This window comes from Zootoca vivipara, chromosome Z1 (assembly GCF_965207765.1).
Source record: "Zootoca vivipara chromosome Z1, rZooViv2.hap1.1, whole genome shotgun sequence".
NCBI classification, from domain to species: Eukaryota; Metazoa; Chordata; class Lepidosauria; order Squamata; family Lacertidae; genus Zootoca; species Zootoca vivipara.
The window spans coordinates 68,616,184-68,642,277 of NC_142583.1; positions in this window are offsets into that span (position 1 = coordinate 68,616,184).

Consider the following 26,094-nt stretch of genomic DNA (forward strand, 5'->3'; position numbering starts at 1 on the left):
ATGTGGCAGCCACGTGACTAAGGCGAGGGAGCCTGCCATGGCGGTGCCGGGTTGCGTCCTCTCAAAATTCTGTGTCTGGGGCCATGCCCCCCCGCCCCCTGCTATACCACTGGCAGGACCCTCCCTCCCTTCCTTCCTTCCTTCCTTCCTTCCTTCCTTCCTTCCTTCCTTCCTTCCTTCCTTCCTTCCTTCCTTCCTTCCTTCCCTGATGCCAGTGGTTAAACCAGGAGTTCCTAGGCTTCAAAGTCAGGGTTTACTGCAGGTCCTCTCCCATTCCAAGAAGGAACCGCATCCTCCAGGCTGACAAGCCATATTCTAGTAAAGGTAAAGGGACCCCTGACCATTAGGTCCAGTTGCGGACGACTCTGGGGTTGCGGCACTCATCTCACTTTCCTGGCCGAAGGAGCCGGCGTACAGCTTCCGGGTCATGTGGCCAGCATGACTAAGCCATTTCTGGCGAACCAGAGCAGCACACAGAAACGCCATTTACCTTCCCGCTGTAGCAGTACCTATTTATCTACTTGCACTTTGACGTGCTTTCGAACTGCTAGGTTGGCAGGAGCAGGGACCGAGCAACGGGAGCTCATCCCGTCATGGGGATTCGCACCACCGACCTTCTGATCAGCAAGCCCTAGGCTCTGTGGTTTAACCCACAGTGCCACTTGATACTAAGGGGGTCAACACAATCACCCTTCTGACTGACCTTCCCTTTTGTGTTGCTGTTGTTCGATTGCAAGCCTTCAGGCAGGGCCTCATCGCTTTGCCTTTGTCTTTGCATAGCACATTGTAGACACTTCTCTAAATAATGAATGGGGATGAGCAGTGAGAGCAGTTTGATATTGTCATCACTGTCAGCAGCACAGATGTCTGTTTCCTGTGTCATTCTCTCTTCAATGATTTTGCAGGGGGTCGGTTCATTTCAGGTTGAACAAGGGGAAAGCCAACCTCTCCTCTTCATGAAGGCAGATAAGGCTACCCAACTGGGGAAGAGGGGCGTTATTGGTGTGTGTGTGTGTGTGTGTGTGTGTGTGTGTTTTCTCTTCGTTTTTATCTTGTGCTTTCTGATTTTATGTTGTATTTTTATATTGTGAGCCACCTTGAGATCTGTAGATGAAGAGCAGTACAGTGGAACCTCGGTTTATGACTATCTCTGTTTACGAACGCTTCAGCGAGCGAACGCCACGGACCCGGAAGGGTTTACTTCCGGGTTCTGCGGCGTCGGATGCGCAGGAGCGATCTGCGCAGCGCGTGCAGAAGCACTCTATCGGCACTTTGCGCACGCGCAGAAGTGTGCCTTCGAAGAGCAGACGCCCCCGCGGAACGGATTGCAGTCACAAACCGAGGTACCACTATATACCAATTTAATAATAATTTTAAAAATAAATAAGCGAAGCTACTGTGTGTAGCTTTATTTTTCCATCTTTTCTTTTTTAAAAGCACCAGTTGTGCTTCTACCTTAAAGTGTACAAATCAAATAGAAAATTCATGTGATCGGCTGTTGCATGTGTCTATTGGCTAGCACTTATGGCATCAATCTCCCCCTTGTTTTTGAACTATTCTCCCTAGTAAAGTAAATGATGAACATGTGTGCACAAAACACAGATGTGCCTAATAATAATGATAATGACAATGACAAGGTAGTGCTGCTCTAGCTCTGTTAAAGATGAATTTGTAACTACTTAAAAAACCCCTGATTTCTCTCATTGCATTCCACATGCTTTGTGCTGCAGTTAATGTTTCCTGTTTATTATGGAATGTCTGAAGCTAGACTGATTGAGTAGCTGGAACCTTTTCTCTGGTACATGAACGTGTCTGTTCTGTCCCTACCGGGGTTGGTACTTGATGGAATGACAGTCTTTGTCAAAACAGAAATTTCTGAGAATGCACGCAGCCACCTTGAATTTTGCTTTTTTATTTATGAGTATTTCTAAACCCCTCACTCGTTGAAAATAAATCATGGCGGTACACAATAAAACAATGCAAACATCATAAAATTATAAAATCCTAAAAAAACCCAACAGAATAAAAAGTACCAGCACTGAATCAAATTAATTCTCTTACTTATCTGTGAAAGGGTATGATAGGCGTTGATGTAATTTAACTTGCATGCTCCTTGGAACAGGGAACTGTTGTTGTTGTTGTTTATGCTACTTTATAAAGAACCACATGTAACTGTGCTGCTACTTCCATGCTTGATCCAGACCGCAATACAGACAAATGCATATATGGGGCAATGGATGTTGCACTGCAGATTCTACAAGTTGAAAGGACATTCAAAATGCATTCACATTTATACTTTTATAAGCATTCAAAGCAGCTCTGCTCTCTCCCCATTCTCAAAATTTATGCTGTGGGGTAGGGGCTAACTTTTTTTTGCTTAAGCGCACAAATGCCACAATATTAATACTGTTATAGGTTGAGGGGGGCCACCCCCATCCCTAAAATTTAAAATGGTATTATTTTGATTTGTGAAGGAAGAAATGCAAGCTGCAGAGGAATTCCTGAGATAGTCCATGGAACATGACTTGGCCAAGCGATGGCCATGAGGAAACAATACGGGGCCACGGGCAATGCAAGACCACTGCCCTCCCTCCATGCCCTGAACAGAGACTGCGGATTTCGAAGGTTGCCAGCCAGGGTAGCTGGGTGTCTGAGGTGACAGGAAGAGTCTTTAGCAAGGTGTGGTGGGAAGAAGAAAGACTAGGATCCATCTTGGGCAGGCTGGCTGAAGCAGGGGCGTAGCAAGGGGGCAATGGGGGCGGGGCGCCCCAGGTTCCACTCTGGGGAGGATGATACTCAGGCCTTCCCCGCGAACGAGCAGCCAGCCGCCACCTGGTAAAAGCCTCGCTCGCTCGGCGGCTGGCTGCTTGCTCATTTGCTCAGTGTGGCAGCCGCTGATGCCCCTCCCTGGCCCGCCCCTCGCCCAGGAACAAGCAAAGTTTGTGCTGAGCCGGTGAGCGAGCAAGCTGCAGAGCAAGGCTTTCTAAAAAACCTCGCTCCATGGCTTGCTCGCGGCTTGCCGGTAGTGCCGCTCTAGCGCTCTATTGCCGGAATCCTCTGCTCGCGGCTCCGTGAGCAGAGGATCCCAGGCGGCAGCATCCCTGTACAGCGCTTGGGTGGTTTGCCGGCGACTCCACTGCGTAGCCCGCATGTGCGGAGCTGCTGCGTACGGCACATGTGTTGTGCCTGGGCTGAAGACTTTTATTCCAATGCTGCACTGCTGTTAGGAACAAGCCCTTCCTGCGAAGACCATGCCATAAGATCTGGACTCCCTCCATGCAGACGGAAGGTGTAAATATGTGAATAAATTATATTTCTCAATGCTAAGTCTTTGCTGCCTCTTGAATCTCAAAGGAACCCAGACCCTGGGTATGTGTCTGGAACCCCCTGGAATCTTCCTACCGCTTGGTAGGAAGAGTGGAGAGTGGAGAAGGAGGTGCCCAACTTTTGTAAGACTGCGTATTATTCCTATGTGTAATCTTGAAAAATGTGACTACTTGTTAAATCACTGCTTTGGCTGCTGAGAAAATCACCTGCAAAGTTGAGGTTCAAGGTCAGTTTTTTAAAAAAAATTTTTAAAGGTGGATAGGTAAAAAAAAAATTGGCACGGCTTCAGGTTTTTCTTTCAGGTTTTTAAAGAAACAGCTTACATTTGGTATCATTGTAATGCAGAGGCTTTGAAGAGTTCAGAGGTACATTATCCATATTCTTATCAGGTCAATGCTTCTCTAAGAAGTACATCTATAAACCCCAGGAGGAGGAAAATGATTGACAAAGAGATGCACAGAGATTTTTGCTCCTTATTCAAGATAGATTAAGCAACTGGTCTTTGAAGCGGGAGGGTAGAAACAGCGTCCATGGAAATCTTCATTTTTCCATATGTGTGTGTGTGTGTGTGTGTGTGTGTGTGTAGTGTATCTGTGTGCAATGTTGATACCACATTGTTCTGATATCCTTATCAGATCCCTGCAGAAAACCGCCATCTCCCACAGAGAAATGCACATTTATATCTGCTTCCAGTATAAGCCTTAAGCAAATACACATGCAATATGCTTATTCCTGGGATATTTGCAAAAGCCTTCAGAGGTAAATATGATTTTAAGCTCAGGCAGTTAGTGGAAATGGTTCCTCAGAGGCATGTGGGTAGGGAATGTGTTGTGTCTATCTGATTGTATGTGTATAAAAAGCACACATCCAATGGATGGAAAAATCAGCTTGAAAAGTGTCAATATCAAGGCAGCAAAAGACACTTTAAAACACATTTAAAGTTCAGAGGAACAGTGAAAACAATGACAGACACTTAACTCATTCAGAATACAGTCATACCTCAGTTTAAGAACGCTTTGGTTTGAGTACTTTCGGTTTAAGTACAGTACTCCGCGGACCCGTCTGGAACGAATTAATCCACTTTCCATTACTTTCAATGGGAAAGTTCACTTCAGGTTAAGTACGCTTCAGGTTAAGTACAGACTTCCAGAACCAATTACACTCATACTTCAGGTTAAGTACGCTTCAGGTTGAGTACTCCGCGGACCCATCTGGAACAGATTAATCCACTTTCCATTACTTTCAATGGGAAAGTTCGCTTCAGGTTAAGTACAGACATCCAGAACCAATTGTGTACTTAAACCGAGGTACCACTGTACAAATGTTTTTACATGCCTCCAGGAAGAGACCAAAGAGGAAAATAAGCACATTTCCAAAGGAAGAGCACAGAGCACTTCTGGAACCACCACCAAACTGGTTTTCTCTAGTTGATGGCACCTATCAGCTGAAGACATTCAGTGGAGGTACTCAGGGCCCTGTCCACGGGGAGCTTTAAGGGTTAAAGCCAGTATTTGGAATTGTGCCCACTAGCAAACCATCAACTAATGGAGATGTCATACCAGTAGTTGTTTGCATCTGTCTGTCTCTGGAGACAACAGAGAAGTGTGCGTTTGCAGGTGAGGTCAAGCTGTTGGAAGGCTGCAGAGCCTGCTGTGGCTGTAGAGACCGACAAGGAAGAGGCATGTTTTGTTACAGCTGGGACAGATGAAGGCATCTGGTTGTGCTGCTGCAGATTCACCATGGCATTTATTCTCTCTAAGCTCCTCCCAGCAGTCATTCCTCCTCTGGTCACTGCTGTGGGTGCACAATCTGGCTGTCTCCAGGCACTGTAGTCGTCTGCAAGGGATTCCCACATGGCAGGGCTTATGTTGCCAGCCTTCGTGTCATGTTTGCTGACATCTTTGTGGTGCAGAGTTGGTCTACCAATTGGCCTGGTGCCAGAGTGTGTCCTTGGGGATCCTGCCATCTTCCATTCTCTAGGGTTGCCAGATGTCCAGATTTTTTGGACATAGCCAGCAATCGGCCTCCGGAAACAGTGTCCAGGCGAAAATCACTGAAATGTCTAGGAAAATCTGGATGTATGGCAACCCCTGTTGGCAGTGCCATTTTGGGCAATTTCCCTTAAAAATAGTTCAAAAACTTCATTTTTTCTAGTTACAGGTAGGTAGCCGGGTTGGTCTGACGTAGTCGAAACAAAATTTAAAAATTCCTTCCAGCAGCACCTTAGAGACCAACTAAGTTTGTCATAGGTATGAGCTTTCGTGTGCATGCACACTTCTTCAGATACACTGAAGCAGAAGTCCCCAGATACTTATGTATAGTCAGATGGTGGGAGGGAGGTATTACTCAGAAGGGTGGATGGATTTTTCAAGAAAAGCTCAACCACCTTTTGAAACTTGGCAATCCTACATTCTGTGGTCATAATATAGGTGTCATATGTTCACGCTGACCCACAGTTGCCAGCACATGAATGCTCACTGTGCGAAGCCCACAGCATTTCCCCCACCTGTGATTCCCAGCAACTGGTACCCAGATGCATATATCCCTCTGAAGCTGCAGTAATATAGCCATCATGACTAGCAGCTATTGATATCCTCCAATAATCTGTCTAATCTTTTAAAGCCACACACATTGGTGGCCAACGCCAATTAACTCACTACAGTGAATAGTTTAACTCTGTGATGTGTGCAGAAGTACTTCATTTCGTCTGCCTTGAAGAGAGGAATTAGGCTCTGGATTTAAATACACAGCTAATTAGACAGATAGGGCTTTCATATTCTTTAGTAAGTATACCGAGTTTAAATAAGGCACAACATATTGGCCACTGCGAGTAAAAAGAAGGCTGGGTTAGAGGGCTCTTCTTATCGGAAGCTGTGATGGTAACTGTCCTGGCTCCCAGTTTCTGAAGAAGAAAGACTCAAAGAATGATTCCCCCCCCCCAAAGGCTTTCATGCTCAGCTTACTGTGGTGGAACATCCCTCTCTCAGTAGGCAAGCTACTCCCAGTACCTGATAGTGTCGTGGTAGGCAGTGCAAGGAGCAACATGGGAATGTCAGATGGAGATGGAGGCAGGGCTCATGACTGTTGTAGCAGGGATGGATGAGACAAGACAGCATGTTGAGGGAACCCCACAACCCCGGATCCTCACTAGCAGACTGCCCCACTTCTGGTTACAGGTAGGTAGCCGTGTTGGTCTGGATCGAAGTAAAATAAAAAAAATTCCTTCAGTAGCACCTTAAAGACCAACTAAGTTTTTATTTTGGTATGAGCTTTCGTGTGCATGCACACTTCTTCAGATACAGTGAAATGGAAGTTTCCAGGTACTTATGTAGAGAAGGGGTGGGGAGGGGTGGGGATGGGGAGGGGGGATCACTCAGAAGGGTGGTGGAAATGGGTGATTGACTGACTGATAGCTGTTGATGACCGCAAACGACTGCAAATGGTTTTGCATGAAAAAGCAAGGGTTGAGATGGCTGAAGATCGCTTATCATGTATAATGAGATAAGAATCCGATATCTCTGTTCAAACCAGGTCCCTCCATGGTTTTGAGCTTGGTGATAAGTTGCAATTCAGCAACTTCTCTTTCCAGTCTATTTCTGAAATTCTTTTGTAGTAAGACAGCTACTTTGAGATCTTGTATAGAATGTCCTGGGAGATTGAAGTGTTCTCCTACTGGTTTTTCTGTCTTCTGGTTCCTGATGTCAGATTTATGTCCATTTATCCTTTGGCGTAGGGTTTGGCCTGTTTGTCCAATATAGAGAGCTGAAGGGCACTGTTGGCATTTGATGGCATACACAATGTTAGAGGATGAGCAATTAAATAGTCCTGAGATGGTATGTTGGATGTTGTTGGGGCCAGTAATGGTGTTGTCTGGGTGTATGTGGCAGCAAAGTTGGCATCTGGGTTTATTGCAGGCTCTGGTACCAGTGTCCATGTTAAGTCTGGTGGTTGTATTATTGTGGGTGAGGAGTTGTTTAAGATTGGGTGGCTGTCTGTAGGCAATGAAAGGTCTTCCTCCCAGAGCTTGAGAAAGGGAGCTGTCATTGTCCAGGAGAGGCTGTAGATCTCTGATGATGCGTTGTACTGTTTTAGCTTGGGAGCTGTATGTGATGACTAGTGGTGTTCTGTGATGACTAGTGGTGCATCTGTTCCAACTCTACAGACAGAGAATCTCACCTAAGAGATCTACAGCAAACCTTTTTAGAACTAAAATATCCACCTGATGAAGTTAAACAACAGATCAACAGAGCCAGACAGATACCTAGAGAGAACCTGCTGCAAGACAGACCCAAAAAAGAAAATAACAGAACACCACTAGTCATCACATACAGATTCTTATCTCATTATACATGATAAGCGATCTTCAGCCATCTCAACCCTTGCTTTTTCATGCAAAACCATTTGCAGTCGTTTGCGGTCATCAACAGCTATCAGTCAGTGAATCACCCATTTCCACCACCCTTCTGAGTGATCCCCCCTCCCCACCCCCACCCCTCCCCACCCCTTCTCTACATAAGTACCTGGAAACTTCCATTTCACTGTATCTGAAGAAGTGTGCATGCACACGAAAGCTCATACCAAAATAAAAACTTAGTTGGTCTTTAAGGTGCTACTGAAGGAATTTTTTTTATTTTGCCCCACTTCTGGAAGAGGCTTTCACGTTGTCAGGCTTCAGGGAATCAACTTCCTCCCCCATGACAGTATATAAGAAGAGATAAAATGAAAGGAACGCCTTACTAGTTAGATTCTTTAATAATCACAGTGAGAGAGAAAAGAACACGTCTACTAGAAATGGTGGTGCTCCCAATTAAGGTTTACTCCCCCCATCCTGTTAATTTACGTCACTCCTACGTCTTGTAATCTGAGCTTCTAGTCTCTGTGCTTTCTGTTCTAACACTTTCTGAGCTCTCCATCTTTTGGAGAAAGGTGTGTGTGTGAATGCTGTCCAGACACTGTGAATCTGTTCTAGGGTTTCTTCTGTTAGCTGTTCCCCATCCAGTATTTCATAGCTTCTCCTTCTGAACTATGCCCCTCTGGCAAGCCACTGTTCCAAGTCTATATTGTCCTCCTGCTCCTGGAAAGATTCAGGATCAGGGGGAGGGGGTGGCTCCCACCATTCTTCCTCAGTACAGCCCTCCTCAGCACAGTCCCTGACACACGTCCTGCTAGAGACCTCCCCCAGGTCATCAACCAATCCTCCATTCTCACTGTACTAACTTGGCCATTCCATGGCAGCAACTTACAACCTATAGCCCTCTTCAGGCATTCAGCCTGACCACTTGGCAGAAAGGAAAACGAGGGTAACCAGGTACGTATGCACTAGCCCTGCACTCAGCTTCCTCGTGTGCTCTCAGCCAGCCTTCTCCACTCCTAACATTTGCACAAAGATATGATGCGGCTTTAAAGTCTGTTCAACTGAACACGCTGGTTAAAGAGTGTCTCCAGTTACAAGGAGGCTGAACACACAAGAGCCTTGCAACCCATTGCAAGAAGGTCAATTTAAGTTCTCTCCGTTTTTCATCCTCCCCCCCCCCGATCTTAAATTCAATTCTCTGCATTTGCACACATGGATGTGGCCAGGAATTATGTTGCAGGGGGTGGGGAAGGTAGCTAGGATTTATGTTGGGGGGGGGCATCCATCCATCACCATCCTCTGATGGCCTCTGTCTAGCAGATTCGGAACAAAATGTCTTAACAATCATTTTAATTTACTTTCTTTTGACCCCGAGTACTCAGAAAAATCACCTCATGAGAAGAGAAGAATCCTTGGAAAAGACCCTGATGTTGGGAAAGATTGAGGGCACTAGGAGAAGGGGACGACAGAGGACAAGATGGTTGGACAGTGTTCTCGAAGCTACGAACATGAGTTTGACCAAACTGCGGGAGGCAGTGCAAGACAGGAGTGCCTGGTGCACTCTGGTCCATGGGGTCACGAAGAGTCGGACACGACTAAACGACTAAACAACAACAACAACTCAGAAAAATCTGTCAAAAACTTTCCACAATTTCTACTTTTAGTTAAGCATTTTTATTAATCTACTTGATCAGGGGCATCTGCCCCCTGCCTCCTGGCTGTGTCCATGTTCATACATCATTTTGTGTATTTTTTTAAAAAAAGAAGTCTTCGTGATTCCCTCCCCCCAGCATTTTAATACACATTTTTGAAAAATGTTATTTCCCCTAAAAATTATGTTTTACTGCTGACATGTCAGCGGAAATCAGAAAAGATATAAGACCATTGTTTGTGTAGAGAACAACAGCAGCCAGTATATTAGTGGCAAGAAACTGGAAAAATGAAACACTACCCACGATAATAGCATGGCAGACTCTTATGACTGAATACCTCAAACTGGCAAAGATGACGGGGAAAGTAAGAGGGCTCTCAAATCAGAAAGTACAAATCCAACCGCTTTTCACTGCAAATTTCGTCCAATGTACATATTGAGGTATGCAAATTTGCTCAATTTAACGCATGTTTGTGTGTCATTTGCACTGCTAAATAGTCATCTTTGTACACATTGCTTGGCTGGAGAACTGAACTGCAAATTTCGGAGATGAGCGAATTTCGAAGGTTGACTCTCCTTCGGTTCTGAAAAGTAGTGAATTTGGGCAGTGTAAGGTTGTGGCACCTGTCGCTCCTCCCAACCCTCTCTCCTGACTTCGGACAGATTGGTGGGAATAGCCAAACCCCGTCACGTATCTGTGACACTTTGGACAAAACAAACTTCAGTAGAAGCTGCCACCACCCATTCTCACGCTTGCACCTGGGAAGAGAGACCAAAAGGGAAATCTCTCTGCCTTTTACTTGGCTGCAAGGCTCTTCGTCTCTTCTTATGAAGCAGACAGAAATTATCCAGTTTGGTTTTCCTTAACTCAAACCCAGGCCCACTCTCTTGTGCAGCCCACGGAAGGATTAACTTCCAAAAGGTATATTGCAAGACCCTGGCCCACTAATTACTGTGGCACCAGCAGGACTTAAACAAGCGGTAAGCGACCAAATGGCTTAAAGGGACTAGATTGATTCCTCCACCCTCAACAAAGCACATAAGACCCAATGGTATTCCTTTTCTAGGATTTATTTAAAATATAAAACAAGACCGCTTAAAAGAATGGTGCACATTTCTTAGGAAGATTACAAACATAGAAAATAATAACAAAAGCATACAGTTGCTCTAGCTAAAATAGAGATAGAATCATGTTGCAAGGTCTTAGACAGACGAGGTCCCCCAGCCCCCCTTCCTTCTTACAGCCTCATGTTGACACAGGCTCTGGCAGGGTTGGCAAGTTGGCAAAGTGCCAAGTTCTGTTCTTGGAGGTTCCATATTTATCCCAAAATACCCCACAAAGGGCCTGGAAAAGACCCTGATGTGGGGAAAGATTGAGGGCACTAGGAGAAGGGGATGACAGAGGACGAGATGGTTGGACAGTGTTCTCGAAGCTACAAACATGAGTTTGACCAAACTGCGGGAGGCAGTGGAAGACAGGAGTGCCTGGCATGCTATGGTCCATGGGGGTCACGAAGAGTCGGACACGACTAAATGACTAAACAACAAACAACAACACCCCACAAGGGGTTCCGAAATTAAACCAATGAAAATATTACAACAATTAGCTCTCACCAATGATGTTAGGTGTGAGGCATAACTCTCAGCTGTCCACAGTTAGGTACCTTAATTGGGTATTGGAATGTCTAAGGGCGACTCCCCTATTCGTCCCAGCCTAATTGAGGGAAAGCAGACTCTCAGGTGAAAGAGTTTATTGATCTATTGTCCATCCTCCCATCACATGCCACAAGCCCGGCCATTCAGATGTAAATCAGAGAAATGGATAACACTTGGGCCTCTTTCACAACCAGAGGCAATTACCCGTAACACATTCTCTACAGACAGCTATATGGGAGGAAGTAGAGAAAGGCACAGGCTGGTGTTTAAAAGCCCAGTCTGCATTGCTCTCTCCCAACATGCATCACTACAGAACCAAGGTTGTCTACGCTACAAGTCCTATTCTATAATTCCCATACTGTTTATCATGACAGGCAGTCTCACCTTTAAAGTTGAACCGAATTTCTCCTCCACCTGTAGACTCAAGTCAGCGATCGTGGGCAATGGGATGGCTCAGGTAAGGTGGCCCTGCTCATTTGCCTTCCTAACACATTGAGCATTGCTTCTGATTCCCAAGAGAGACAGGGGAGGTGCAAAGAGCTCAGTGTGGTACAAGCACAGCAACGAAGCCTATCTGATGTTCCTTACCACTATGCCTGCACCACTTTGCCCCTCCTCCTCTACATCTCAGCCAATGCTTGTGCTGAGAAGGGAGGTGAGCAATGCCACTCTGTGCCACCCTGGTGCCTGCTTTTGCACTTCAGTCAACAGAGGGTTTTTTTGAACACTCCTCTGAATGATAAAAACCCATCCCCAGCTCCCTCTCCCTGAAACATGGGCGTAGGCAGGGGGCGGGGGGGCAATTGCCCCCCCCAGAAGCAAAAGGCTGAGGGGCGCAGGCGTGGCAGCCCCAGGCTCCCGCTCCGAAGCTCCAGAGGCGCGCGGGGAGCGTAAGCAGAGGAGCGCTAAGCAGGAGCGGGGAGCGTAAGTGGAGGAGGCAGCCACAGGCTCGTGTTCCCTGCACGCCTCTGGAGCTTGGAGCGGGAGCGTGGGGCCGCCTCCTTGGAAGAGCTGGGTGACGCAGGCAATGTAGCCCTGCCCACATTCCCACTGTGGCCCCTCCCCTCCCGCCCCTTGCCCCCGCTCCTTGCCCCCCCTAATTTTGATCCTGGGTACGCCCCTGCCCTGAAACATTTGCAATAATGGCTATATCATGCACACTCATTAGTGAAGGAAGAGGATTAAACAATCCTATGAAAGATCAGCAATGTTTGCGAATTATTATAGGACACTTTATCAAGGAATGTGAATCCTGTCATGCAATTATCTAGCTTTTATTGCGGTGTTAATGACTGCTTGGTGCAAAAGCTTATTATAAGATCTGTCGAACAGCAATGTTTTGCATACATCGGAAGCAGTACTTTTTAGTCGTAAAGGGATCCCTAATTTCTAGAAAGATGCAATTGATGCAAGAATACAACAGAACAAGGAAGATTGACTATTATTTCAAAATGAGCTGAAAGCTGGTAAAATAAGAAAGAGAGCAGCATTGAAATTCTCAGGGGTTGTCAGAGGAGGGAGTGAAAAACAAATGTGTGGAAACTAAGGAAGTTTTTCAAAAGGTGTGATGGAATTATGATTGAAAGAGAACAGAAGCCGGAAACAGGAAACAAGTTGTATTAAGAGGTCTCTCCCCCCCTTTGTGAAATTATTTTAGTGGTGAGATTTTTTATCATAATGGAAATAAACTAAATGGATTAAAGGAGAGTCCAGAGTTTCAAGGAGTAGTTGGAGAATTCAAAGATTTTTGACAGTAGGGTGAAAAGGAGTTTGATTAGTGAAATGTCTCTTCTCCCCTCATGTGTCCACCACAACTGTCTAGGGGGGGGGGGAAGTAGGAAGGACAGCACATGAGGGGGGAGAGGGGGAAAATTTCCATTGCTCGGGTGAAAGTCCATATGCTGTCTCCTGCTAGTAGGACTCATCTGTTGAATCCTGCCCTTAAGGACATATCAAGAGCCCTGGTAGATTGGACCAAAACGTATTTCTATCCCAGTGTTCAGTTTCCAACACTGTGAAATCACCCCCATATAAATGTGTGCCATCTGTTTTTCAAAGGGACGCTAGTTAAAAAAAAGGGGGGGAACGGGACTGACATGAAGCAATTCAAGGTGAGGTCACGAATTCAAGGGGAATGTCTTAATAGCATTATGAGCCCATAAGCTGTCACTGTCAATTGAAATCTAAAGCAGTGTGGAGCTGCGTTGCTTCAGCCCGAAACAGAAATGCACTCTGATAATTAGCAGCATAAAAAGGTCAGAAGGAATTGGAATATAAAGAGCAAGCAAATAACCAAAACTCTTAGCAGGATTATTTAGCAGGCCCTTTTTATAAAGCAGCTTTGAAAAAGAAAAAGAAAAAACCCACACCAGATGCTGGGATCGGAGGTCACCACTGCTATTAGTGGGCAATGATGTATTTCTGGGTCCCTGAAAATACTGCTCTAAAGCTAACTAGAAATGAAAGGAGTTCAGCTGGGGCTGAAAGACTGCATGTCATCCTTTCAAATGAGGATCTTTTGTACAGTCCTGTTTGCTGCTGCCTCGTGGCTGACGCTTGATGAAAATATGCTGCACATGGAGGCGCCATGGAATCGATGGTTGCATAAAGCAGTGGGTAACTTTGAGAAAGGGAGGCAAAGCATATATGTGAAACAACGGAGACATGGGCATTGGATTTTATAACCAGGCATTAATGTTGTCATTTCGACCCTCTGATCCAGACACACCATGCAAAAGAGGTTTCTTGAGCAGCTATGACCAGGCAGATTTATTGTAACCTACAGCTGGAGCTACCAAGGCCACATTGGTGCACACCTGAAAGTAAATGTATACCCCACCAGCAGACCAAAGGCTATGCCAGTCTGATCTCAGAGTGGCAGTGTAAGCTAGATAAGTGTGAGAGATAGCATCTTGCGGTTCAAGACCCCCCCCCCCCCCGGCGAGAAATAAAGACACAGTGACACATGGTATTTGAGTTAATGGGTAAAATAAGGCCACAACTTTATTGGATAGAGCAAGTGAGAGGTATTGGGTTAGGCATTGGACTCCTAGCAAGCATGACTCCACCCCACTCTGTGGGGGGTCATATCAGGTTAACACCCCGAGGAAGGAGCCTGTTGATGCAAATACAACTGAAAGCTCCCCCTGGTGTCACCGCAGCAGAAGGGGAGATAAGGATGCTGCCGCGCTGTTTTAAAGCAGGTAAACCCCGCCCATGAGCTGGCCCTATTGGCCAGCCAGGAGCCTGAGCGCGACAGCAGGTATAGGTGAAGTAGGGGGCCAAACACTGCTTGGCGTGTAGAGTGGGTCCCGCCCTCAAAGTCTCCCCTCCCTAAAGAGAGATCTTCCCAAGACTTTTAGGGCTGTAAAGGTTTTGGAATCAAGTTTCCCCCATCAAATCTCAATGCTCTGGTTACTACACCAGTATTTGGGAATGCAAGTCCGTGCAGTACTTAAAGTTATATCTATCACATTTAGAATGAGAATAGGATGAGGCCTGATTGGTCCACTTAATCCACTTAATTGTTGCTTAAGTGGATTTTAGTTCCCATTGACTTTGGGAATGCTCTGCTGTAGAAAGCAAGCATGGTAGAGAGGAACTTTAGGAACAGAGAAAATGACTTGTTATTGCGTCAGTTGATCATTATAGCTCAGAATTGCCTATGCTGACTTGCAGAGGCCCTCTTGCAGAGATGCCACTGAGCTACAGCCTTGTCCTGTGTGTGAGCCCTCACTGGTGCTCTCAAGTAGTGCAGCCTAGGCACAGAAGGAAGCCCTAGATGTAGCAAGGGAGATAGCACATTCTTGGACTTGTAATTGTAATTTGCCTTTCCCCCCACATTTGGTCAATGTGTTCATCAAGTTATCCATCCACAATATAGCTCTAACATAGCTGCAAGTTATGAAAGCAGCAACAGAATAGCGGCTGTTTACTAGCACTTGAAAATTAGCAAACCAGGACAATTGTCACATCTGCCCAATGGGTGGGAGAACGTTTCCAATGACTGTGAAATTTGTCTAGCACATAGAAGATGTGGGGAGGTGGAAATGTGAAGTAAATATGCAGGTTTAAGAAAGTAAATGCATTTTAGATGGAATATTATTGCTGCTGCTGCTGCTGTTATTTTATATGCCATCCATCTGACTGGGTTGTTCCAGCCATTCTGGGTGGCTTCCAACAAATTAAAATACAATAAGACATCAGAAGGGCTGCCTTCAGGTGTCTTCTAAAATTCAGATAGCTGTTTATTTCCTGGACAACGGACAGGAGGGCGTTCCACAGGGTAGGTGCCACCACCAACAAAGCCCTCTGCCTGGTTCCCTGTAACCTCACTTCTTGCAATGAGGTAATGGCCAGAAGGCCCTCAGAGCTGGATCTTATCTAAGGGAACTTTATAGCTGGTTTGGCACCATTAAAAACATCTGTTCTGTGACTGTGTCCCACGAGAAGAGTTCTCCTGTATTTGAACAAAGGTCCAAATGTGGGGAACAATGTGGGGAACCATTGACCTTTCGAATGTTGCTGGTCATGCTTGCTGAACCTGATGGACCTTGTAGCTCAACAGCTTCTAGAGGTATTACACCCCTGATCTAGACAAAAAACAAATCTTACTTGCCACAGTGGCCGAACAGGTGCCCCATGGAAACTCACAAGCAGGGCATGCAGCAACAGCCCTCTCTCACTGCTGCTCCCTATCAGCTGGTCTTTAGAGGTAGAGCGCCTCTGAACTGGAGGTTCCATGTAACCATGATGACCAAAAGCTACTGATGTATCTCTCCTCCAAGAACTTGTCTAATCTCCTTTTAAAGCCATCTGCGCTGCTGGACATAATGGCACACCACTGCATTTCATAAATTACGTGCCCCTTCCTTTCTATGGCCAGATCTCAAGGATCAGGAAATAAAATAAGCAAGACAAACATAATTCTGACTCATATCTTCCCAGCGAGGGAGCTGGCAATTCGGAAAGGAGTCTTTTTAACTTCCCAGAAACTGGGACAGCATCATGTATAATAGATCGTGAATACCATGTGCTTGAATGCTGTTGTTAAGATTAAACTTCTTTCTTCCAACCAGTGTGTGTGACTGTATTCTTCCTTGCACAGCCACCCTGCTTGAAGCATCAAACAACCTCTTATGCAAAGAAATCACCATTGCCTTTAGAAAGGAACAGCACGTTGGGATCACAGTATGAGCTTCGCGAAACATTTGCTCCGCATTGGTGGGGTAGGTGGAAATTGGGTTCTGCTGGTTCAGTTGGGATGGCCAATTAGAAAAGGCTGTTTCACCCCTTGAAGTCTGATGCTTTTGGGGTGAGAGTTGTGAAGCCGTGACTAGAAGGTGGGGGCATTTGAGGGGAAGCTACCAGGGCCTCAGCATTTGCAAAAGGACAGAGCGAAACGGCTGCAGCAGAAGGACTCGGGTGGAATCAGTTCAGCAGCTAGGGAAGGAGTTTTCCAAAGGTGGAAAACCAGCTCTCGTGTAGTGGTGGTCATTGGAAAGAGAGAGGCAGCACCCTTCTGAAGTGGTGGTAGAGACCTGGGGGTTTCTATATTATCAACATGCAGGTGATCAAATGACTAGTAAGTGCCTAGCACTCGTCGCTGACATCATGACCCATGGACTGCAATGATACAGATTGAAGTAATTATCTCAGGTGGCATAATGGGAGGGACAGCAGTGTCCCCTCTGCCTTTCTTCCAGAGCCTACTGCCCGTTCCCCTCTGCTGGAGATCAGAGCTATGTATGCCTCTCATACACTTCCTGCTGCATTGGAGGATGCTATTCTGTTAGCAGATTCATTTGCCAGCCCAGCTGCAATGGGAAGGGGGCATACCGCTTTGCAGTAGAGAAAGGGATTTGTTCTTCCTCGTTCCCCTCAAAATGCTCTCAGAGCAACATACCTGTACAAGAAAACAGTCTTAAGGCTGTCTCTGTCTTCAAGCTCACAATCTAAAAAGACAGAACACACAGGGAAACCAGAATGGGTGGAAAGAGGGAGAAGCAAGTGCACTGTGGAGACCTATGGTCCTGTCTATGCAGATTATGGATGTCCACAAGAGCAGCAACACCTCGTCAATATCAATGGTGGTTCTGGCTGTCTCCTGGGAGGCAATTTCTTCTCCACCACTGCCACCACCGTGATCAGATCCAGGAGCAGAGCATGTGACAATTTCCTGGCCAAGTGGATGGGGCAGCTGTTGTACACATTAGACAGGGCTATCTACCAGGTGCCCACATAGCACTGGGAGATATCACCCTTCATACCTCTGCCACCTTATGACACATTCTGAGAAGAACACAGGGTTATCTTCTGCTTGACTGCTGTTCATCAACTGCTGCCTTTATGTATCAAGTGAACCAGATCAAGATGAGATGCTACGGTACTTGTGAGAAAAGGATGCTGTACTAGGTGGGCCATTGGCCTGATCCATCCGACTCTTCTTATGCAGCCAATAAGGCTCTATATTGAGCAACCAAAAGGACATGTTGATGCATGGCCTAGTTGCATGGGCCATAACAGGGTATCAGGGAACATGCAAGCTCCATTAATTGTGCAGTCAGAATTTCATGTCATGTGCCTTCCCATTGAGTCATGTATGCTGGTTTTAAATTAACCCAGGCAAACATTTCAGGAGTGGGCTGGAAGAATGTTTATAAGAGAGAAAAACCGAGAATAGCCCACGGTCTTGGTTGTGGGCCAATACGAGCATGAAAATAAATGAGGGTTGTTCTTTTTTTGGGTTGTGCCTGCCCTCCAGCTCTCCATTTGTCTTCACAGGGACTTCAGGTGCAGAAGAGCAAGTGCTTAAGGAGGTAAAATGAAGCAGTGGGGAGATCAAGCTGTCTCAACAAGAAGGAGCCGGTGATAACAGTGAGTGACTAACGCAGCACTGATATAGAGAAGCAATTTAATACTGATGGCATGGTGTGCTGGGCAAGATAATGCAGAACTGCAGTGTGTGTGTGAGAGAGAGAGCAAGAGCAAGAGCGAGAGAGCATTCAGCTGTTATCAAAGGTGCAGTCTTGCACCCACAAAGCAAGCTAGCAAGCCCTATTCACTTCCATGGGGCTTCCTCTGAATTTGAGTCCACACAAGCTCATTCTGCGTTGCCACATGAGATAAATATCTTATGCACTGTACTGTGTCAATTCTCCTTTCCCCAAGTATGTTTAGGACCACCTATCCTCACAGCTGTAATTTTATAATAGTCATTAAAGTGCATAGCATAAAAAGAACCTTCTAATTCAGGCCAATGGCCCATCTAGTTCAGCATCCTGTTCTCACAGTGGCCAACCAGATGGCTGTGATTAACACTCAAGCAAGACCCAAGCACAAGAGCCCTCTTCCCTCCTGCAGTTCTCAGCAATGGGCATTCAGAAATGTCACTGCCTCTGACCATTGAGGCAGAGCATAGCCATCATGGCAGGTAGCCTCTGAGAACCTTTTCCTCCAGGAATTTGTGGTCCTTCAGAAGGGTTGTGCCTCTTCATCTCAGCCAGCCTGGGCCCACCCTGAGGGGGCCCTTCTCATTGTCCCATGCAATGTGTTTCTCACTGTGTGGTCCTGCCCACCACTGGGATGTGGCCCCTGGAAAGATGCTCATGGGGGAATATGGCCCTCAGGGTGGAAAAATTACTCCACAGCCATGTGTTCAGTGGTTATGAGCAGGCTCTTCTTCCACTGAGGGCAGATCCTGGGTCACTCAGGATCTCACCTCACACCTCTATTAGCGAAATCTTACATCCATGTGTTAGTACAGCTATGGGACCACTTCTCACAAGCACCAAATGCATGTCTGGTGGAGAGCAGCTGTTGTGTGCTTTGGTGTGGGAGGGTAGGCAATGCACACATCTTCATCAGCAAAGGCGGGGATGGGAAGTGTGATCACTTCACAATGCTTTTAACATTATTCAGGTGAGGGATGCAATAATGTGAACCCCATATTATGCAAGTTCTCTCTCCCACTCATCAGGGTGGCAGACAGGTAGGCAGCCTATGGGTGAGTCAGTTCCAGCTTTCCATCTCTTGGTCACACTTGTGTGTGACTGAGGAATGGAACCCTTAGTGAGGCTTTACAGGTGGTGGAGCAACTGTGTTTTCTATGGTTTATGTAGAATTAGATGTGTGTGAAGGATGAAAAGACTAGCCTGTGATGTGGTAGTTTTGCTCATGACAAGATACAGCAGAACAGCACTTAAGCAAGGAGTTTCTGCTTCTCATCCTGTTTGGAAAAGCTCCAAATGCATCCGAAACTCAGGCAACTCCTACCATATTCCTATTTATAAGTGAGAAATGCAAAAATCTTGTTTATTTGCTGCATGCTGCATCATGAAAAGAACAAAATAGAAGAAAACAGAATGAAATGCGGGAGAACTCCAGAGGGGCTCTGCTGGATCAAACCAAAGACCTATCAAGTTTAGTATTGTGTTCCTCACAGTGGCCAATCAGATGATTTTTGGAAACCTGCAACAGGTCATGAGCACATTAGCCCCAAGTGTGCCCCAGTGATTGGCAGGTGAGAAGCAAGATGCCAAAGAAGCTGAATATTGGAAGATGCAGTGCATAGATAAACTATGGAACATGCTTCAACAGGAGGCAGTGATGGCCACCAGCTTGGATGGCTTTAAAGGAGGATTGGACAAATTCATGGAGGGCAAGGCTATCAATGGCTACTACTCTCTACTGTCAAAGGCATTATGCCTCTGGTTGGCAGAATGTCATGAGGCTGACAGGGAAATGCAGGTCTCCGCAAGTCAGGGCAAGGCTTTGTGAATTCACAAGGCTGTGAATTTTTATTCACAGAAAGTAACACAGTGGGGTCTCCCTGACTCGACTCCTTCAGCTTGAGATGTTGTTGGAAACCCACCTCTGTCCTATCCTGGAAGGGCCTTCTTCTTCTGACTCCTCTTGCACTCCAACCCCTGGCTGCCAACACCTCCGAGCTTGCTTCTTCCCCAGCCCCTTCCTCCCTCTTGTCTCACCACCAGGACCCGGGCTCTAAGTCCTTGTCTTCCCTGTCCTCCTTGGGGGGGCTTTTGGGTGGGAGGGTCCCACCACTCTGCCTCATCCAGCCAGTCCCTGATACACAAGCAGGCAGAGTGCTGCTGTGCTGTGCTTACCTTTTGCGTGTGTGGTTCCCATTGGTGTCTGATCGTCGCTGTGAGGACAAGATGCTGGATTAGTTGGCGATTGGCCTGATCCAACAGATTTGTCTTCTGTTTTTATGCCTTTGATCTTGGAGGCAGTAAACAGCCATGCAGCTTCCCAGAAAGGAGTTCACAGCCATTTTGCTCTTTTCAGGTTCATTTTTGCTTCCCTGCTGAGCTGTGCTAATGTTTGATTATAGCTTGAGGTTAATCAGGAGAGCGTCTAACCATGAGCCCTGGCTTGGACAACATGTAAAGCCAAACTCAGGCTTAATGCAGCGTGATGTGGCAGGCAGCTATGAGGACTGTGGAGGAACAAAGCAGCTGTAAGCTCCTTTCCAGCAGCCTGTGCATTTGCACATTGATGCCGAGCCAAAGTTTGGCTTAGCATGATGTGCAAACCCAGCCAATGCCTGAGCCATGGGGAAAGTGTTCACTTTAAAAACAACAACAACCAGGGCAGTCTCGAGCAGGTCGGGCGCCCTGGCACTGAGGGGCGGAGATCGCTCCGGCGCCCCCGCCCTTGCAGGGGCAGCATGGTTTCCGCGCTGCTTCGTCGCGCAGCGCCCAGCCTACCGGCCCGGCGCCCTGGTGCACCGCACCACTGGGAGTCTACCTAGAGCCAGCCCTGACAACAACAACAATGTTCGGTTCCATAACAGAGTCTGGCTTCCCTCCAAAAGCTTCACATTTTCTCACCTAGTGAAAGAACACCACTAGAAAATCTTTTTCTGCTGCTGCAGCCTCCTACAGTTTTCGCTTAGATGTGATAGTCTTTCATCTCAGTGGGGTAGGGAACAGGGAGTGTCATGTTTGACTCGTGTCTTTGGTCTCCTTAGTTATCACTCCTCTATGCGCTTGTTGGTTAATGCAAAATTTCTCAGCGCTCATGATGAGATATTTGCTCTGCCTTGCTTCATTTTTATTTAGATCTGGAGCAGCATGTTTTTGACTTTTACTTCTGCTGTGTAGAGAAGCTAACCAGCAGCAACCAGCTGCTGTCAAACTTAGCTCTGTGCAGATCTTGGGAGTTCGCGACCAGGGACAAGGATTGCTGGAGGAGACTGAAGAGAGTGAGCTTGTGTCTCTTGGAGTATGCTTGCTTGCTTGCTTCTCTGAGCTGTTTATAAATTTGATAGATTGATAGCAGGCCTCAGGGAGTGGCTGAGTGCTCTGCTAGAGGCTTGATTACTTTTCCTGATTACTTTTCTTTCATTGCAGGCCTGAGGGTGTGTGTGGCTGATTGCTCTGTGGGAACACAGGATCTGAGGGGGAGGAGTTACAGCTGAGAGGAAGCCAGGCTGGGGGAGGAGTTAGCAACCAGCAGCAGTCAAACTTAGCTCACAAACAGACCAAACAGGAAGGGAGTAGCAGCAGCGTTGTAGATATGTGTACACTTATGAAGAAATCCATGAAAAGCTGATTGAGAGTATATGGGTAAAAATTGTAGGAGAGAGAAACAACAGTGACCTTACTGTGGGTGTCTGGTATAGACTGCCAAGCCAGACTGAAGAAGAAGAAGAGTTTGGATTTGATATCCCGCTTTATCACTACCCGAAGGAGTCTCAAAGCGGCTCACAATCTCCTTTCCCTTCCTCCCCCACAACAAACACTGTGAGGTGAGTGGGGCTGAGAGACTTCAGAGAAGTGTGACTAGCCCAAGGTCACCCAGCAGCAGCATGTGGAGGAGCGGAGACGCAAACGAACTGATCAGTTTCCCAGATTACAAGTCTACCGCTCTTAACCACTACACCACACTGGCTCTCAAAACTGAAGACTTGGATGATACCTTACTAGAGCAGACTGCAAAACATTCAAAAAGGAGAGAAATAGTAACCAAGGGGGACTTCAACTTCCCCAGTATCTGTTGAGATTCAAGCTTTGCCAAAAGTGTAAGGTCTGACAAATTCCTCCATTGCATCGCTGACAATTTCATTTCCCAGAAGGTGGAAGAACCAACAAGGGGATCATCTATCTTGGACCTGGTCCTCACCAATAGGGAGAAACTGATTGAAGTGGAAGTGCTTGGAAGCTTGGGAGGAAGTGATCATGTTCTCCTGAGTTTCAGGATACAGAGGCAAGGGAAAACTGAGTGTAGCTGGACATGCACTCTGGGCTTTAAGGCGGCCAATTTCAAAAAGATGAAGGAGCTACTGGGTGTGATCCCATGGTCAGAAATACTCAGTGACAAGGGAGTCCAAGAAGGATTGGAGTTTCTAAAAGGAGAAATATTGAAGGCCCAAATGCAGACAATACAGAAAAGTGGGAGGCATCTAAGGAAACCGATGTGGCTGCACAAGGAGCTTGCAGATGAGCTGTGAGTAAGAAGGGCATATATAAGAAATGCCAGCAAGCAATGCCAGCAAGTTTGGAAAACTCACCAATGGGCAGAGGATTGGAGAAGATCAGTCTACATCTCAATTCCAAAGAAGGGCAGTGCCAAAGAATGCTCCAACTACCGCACAATTGCGCTCATTTCACACGCTAGCAAGGTTATGCTTAAAATTCTACAAGGCAGGCTTAGGCAGTATGTGGACCGAGAACTCCCAGAAGTGCAAGCTGGATTTCGAAGGGGCAGAGGAACCAGAGACCAAATAGCAAACATGCGCTGGATTATGGAGAAAGCTAGAGAGTTCCAGAAAAACGTCTACTTCTGCTTCATTGACTATGCAAAAGCCTTTGACTGTGTCGACCACAGCAAACTATGGCAAGTTCTTAAAGAAATGGGAGTGCCTGATCACCTCATCTGTCTCCTGAGAAATCTCTATGTGGGACAAGAAGCTACAGTTAGAACTGGATATGGAACAACTGATTGGTTCAAAATTGGGAAAGGAGTACGACAAGGTTGTATATTGTCTCCCTGCTTATTTAACTTATATGCAGAATTCATCATGCGAAAGGCTGGACTAGATGAATCCCAAGGCGGAATTAAGATTGCCGGAAGAAATATCAACAACCTCAGATATGCAGATGACACAACCTTGATGGCAGAAAGCGAGGAGGAATTAAAGAACCTTTTAATGAGGGTGAAAGAGGAGAGCGCAAAATATGGTCTGAAGCTCAACATCAAAAAAACCAAGATAATGGCCACTGGTCCCATCACCTCCTGGCAAATAGAAGGGGAAGAAATGGAGGCAGTGAGATATTTTACTTTCTTGGGCTCCTTGATCACTGCAGATGGTGACAGCAGTCACGAAATTAAAAGACGCCTGCTTCTTGGGAGAAAAGCAATGACAAACCTAGACAGCATCTTAAAAAGCAGAGACATCACCTTGCCGACAAAGCATAGCTGCCAAGTTATCCCTTTTTTAAAGGGATTTTCCATTATGCTGAATAGGCTTCCTCGCGAGAAAAGGGAAAACTTGGCAGCTATGCGACAAAGGTCCGTATAGTTAAAGCTATGGTTTTCCCAGTAGTGATGTATGGAAGTGAGAGCTGGACCATAAAGAAGGCTGATCGCCGTAGAATTGATGCTTTTGAATTATGGTGCTGGAGGAGACTCTTGAGAGTCCCATGGACTGCAAGAAGATCAAACCTATCCATTCTTAAGGAAATCAGCCCTGAGTGCTCACTGGAAGGACAGATCGTGAAGCTGAGGCTCCAATACTTTGGCCACCTCATGAGAAGAGAGGAATCCTTGGAAAAGACCCTGATGTTGGGAAAGATTGAGGGCACTAGGAGAAGGGGACGACAGAGGACAAGATGGTTGGACAGTGTTCTCGAAGCTATGAACATGAGTTTGACCAAACTGCAGGAGGCAGTGCAAGACAGGAGTGCCTGGCGTACTATGGTCCATGGGGTCACGAAGAGTCGGACACGACTAAACGACTAAACAACAACAACATATAAGAAATGGAAGAAAGGGGAAATCACAAAGGAGAAGACACAAGTAGCCAACAGTTGCAAGGGGAAAGTCAGGCTGGCTAAAGTTCAGAATGAGCTCAGGCATGCAAGAGAGGTTAAAAAATAATAATAAAGGTTTCTTTGGCTATGTCCTAATTAAGAGGAAGAACAAGCACATGGTAAATCCTCTGCATGGGGAAGATGGAGAAATGCTATTGGGTGACAGAGAGAAGGCGGAACTACTCATCACCTACTTTGCCTCTGTCTTCACCCAAAAGGAAAGCAATGCCCAACCTGGTGATAACAGAACAAATTATGTAAGGAGGGAGCCGCAGCCCAAGATAGGAAAGGAAGTAGTAAGGGAACACCTAACTACTTTAAATGAATTCAAATATCCAGGGCCTGATGATATTCTAGGGTGCTAAAGGAGCTTGTGGATGTAATTTTGGAGCCTTTGCCCTTTATCTTTGAGAATTCTTGGATAACAGGTGAGGTCCCTACGGACTGAAGGCAGGCAAATGTTGTCCCCATATTCAAGGGGGGGGGGGAGGAAGACCCAGGTAACTACGACTAGTGAGCTTGACATTGATACCCGGACAGATAATTAGAACAGATAATTCAACAGTATCCTGCTCTTACAGTGGCTGACCAGATGCCCACAGGAAGCCTGCAAATAGGACCTGAGCTCAAAAGCACTCTCCTCAATTGTGGTTTCTAGCAACTGGTATTTGGAGGCATGCCATCTCTGACCATAGAGACAGAGTATAGCCATTGTGGCTGGTAGCCATTCATGGATTTGTCCAATCCTCTGTTAAAGCCATCCAAGACAGTGAATTCCATAGCTTAACTATGCACAGTGAGATGAAGGACTTTCATTTGTCTGTCCCGAATCTCCCGACATTCAGCTTTACAGGATGTCCACGAGTTCTAATGTTATCGGGGGGAAATATCTAGAGTAGCTGTTGCATCCTGTTTCTGTATTCAACACTGCAAACACGGATTAGCATCCCAAATTCACCCTTGAACATGAATTGAACAAAGGATGTGAAACATCTTACCCAATGAGCACTTTTTAAGCACCCTGATTATGGGGGCAAACTATTCTACACATAGGCTACCCTGCCCATATTCAGGGCTCTTCTGACATCTTGATATGCAATGATGATGCTATATTATTTGTATTGAACACACAACAGTGGCAGCCTCCTTGTGGTGGTAAATTCAGAGGAGGTCTGGGTTGACAGCTCTGCTGGTCCACACATACCTGTGAGGCTCCTCCTCCTCTGACAGCATAGCAGGTGTGCCAGCTCTATGGGGCAGAGGCCTCTATAGTTTCCCCAATATCTGCTGGGACAGGACTCACCCCCCCTCAGTCTAGAGGCAGAAGAGGAAGCCTGGTGGGATGTCGCCCCGGCCACACAGCATCTCCCGATGCTACTTGGCCTTGCGGGGAGTCAACAGTGAACCAATCCCATGCATGAAATTAATTTGGCCTGCCATGCAAATGTTGCATTGGGAGGAGGTCTGGTTGGCCTCTCCTGATGCAATAGGTGTCACACACACATGATGTTCATTGTGCGCATGTCGTCAGCACTCTCAGTGTCTGTGCTCCAGAGCCATCTCACCCCATTGTGATGAATGGCAGAGCCACTGCATTAGGGTGCCACTGCCACTCCGACCCCCATCACATACCACTGCTGATCGAATGTTGGCTTTCTTATTAGACAGGTGGAAGTGAAACTGGGCTTCCTTTGTGCAAGTTAAGAGCTTGAGTGTAGCAGACTTAATAGGATCACAGTGTTCATCTTTTGCATCAAGTCCTGCCTGTGCAAATTAAGGCAATTGTTCCCTACGCTCCAGTGGCCTTGACGCCGGTTGTGCACATGCAACATTGCCCAGGTTCTGCCTGGTGCTTATTAGGAAAAGAATAGAGGTTTGTCATTGCAATCAAACCTGCCTCTCCGAAACGCCTTCTGAGACTGCTGTCAATATGTGGCCTGCAAACACTGTGCCGGATTTCAAAGGCAGCGAAGAAAAAAGATTAGGCAAATGTAATCACAGCTCCATTCATCTGAACATAAGGTCCTTTTTTGAGGGGTGGGGAGAATGGA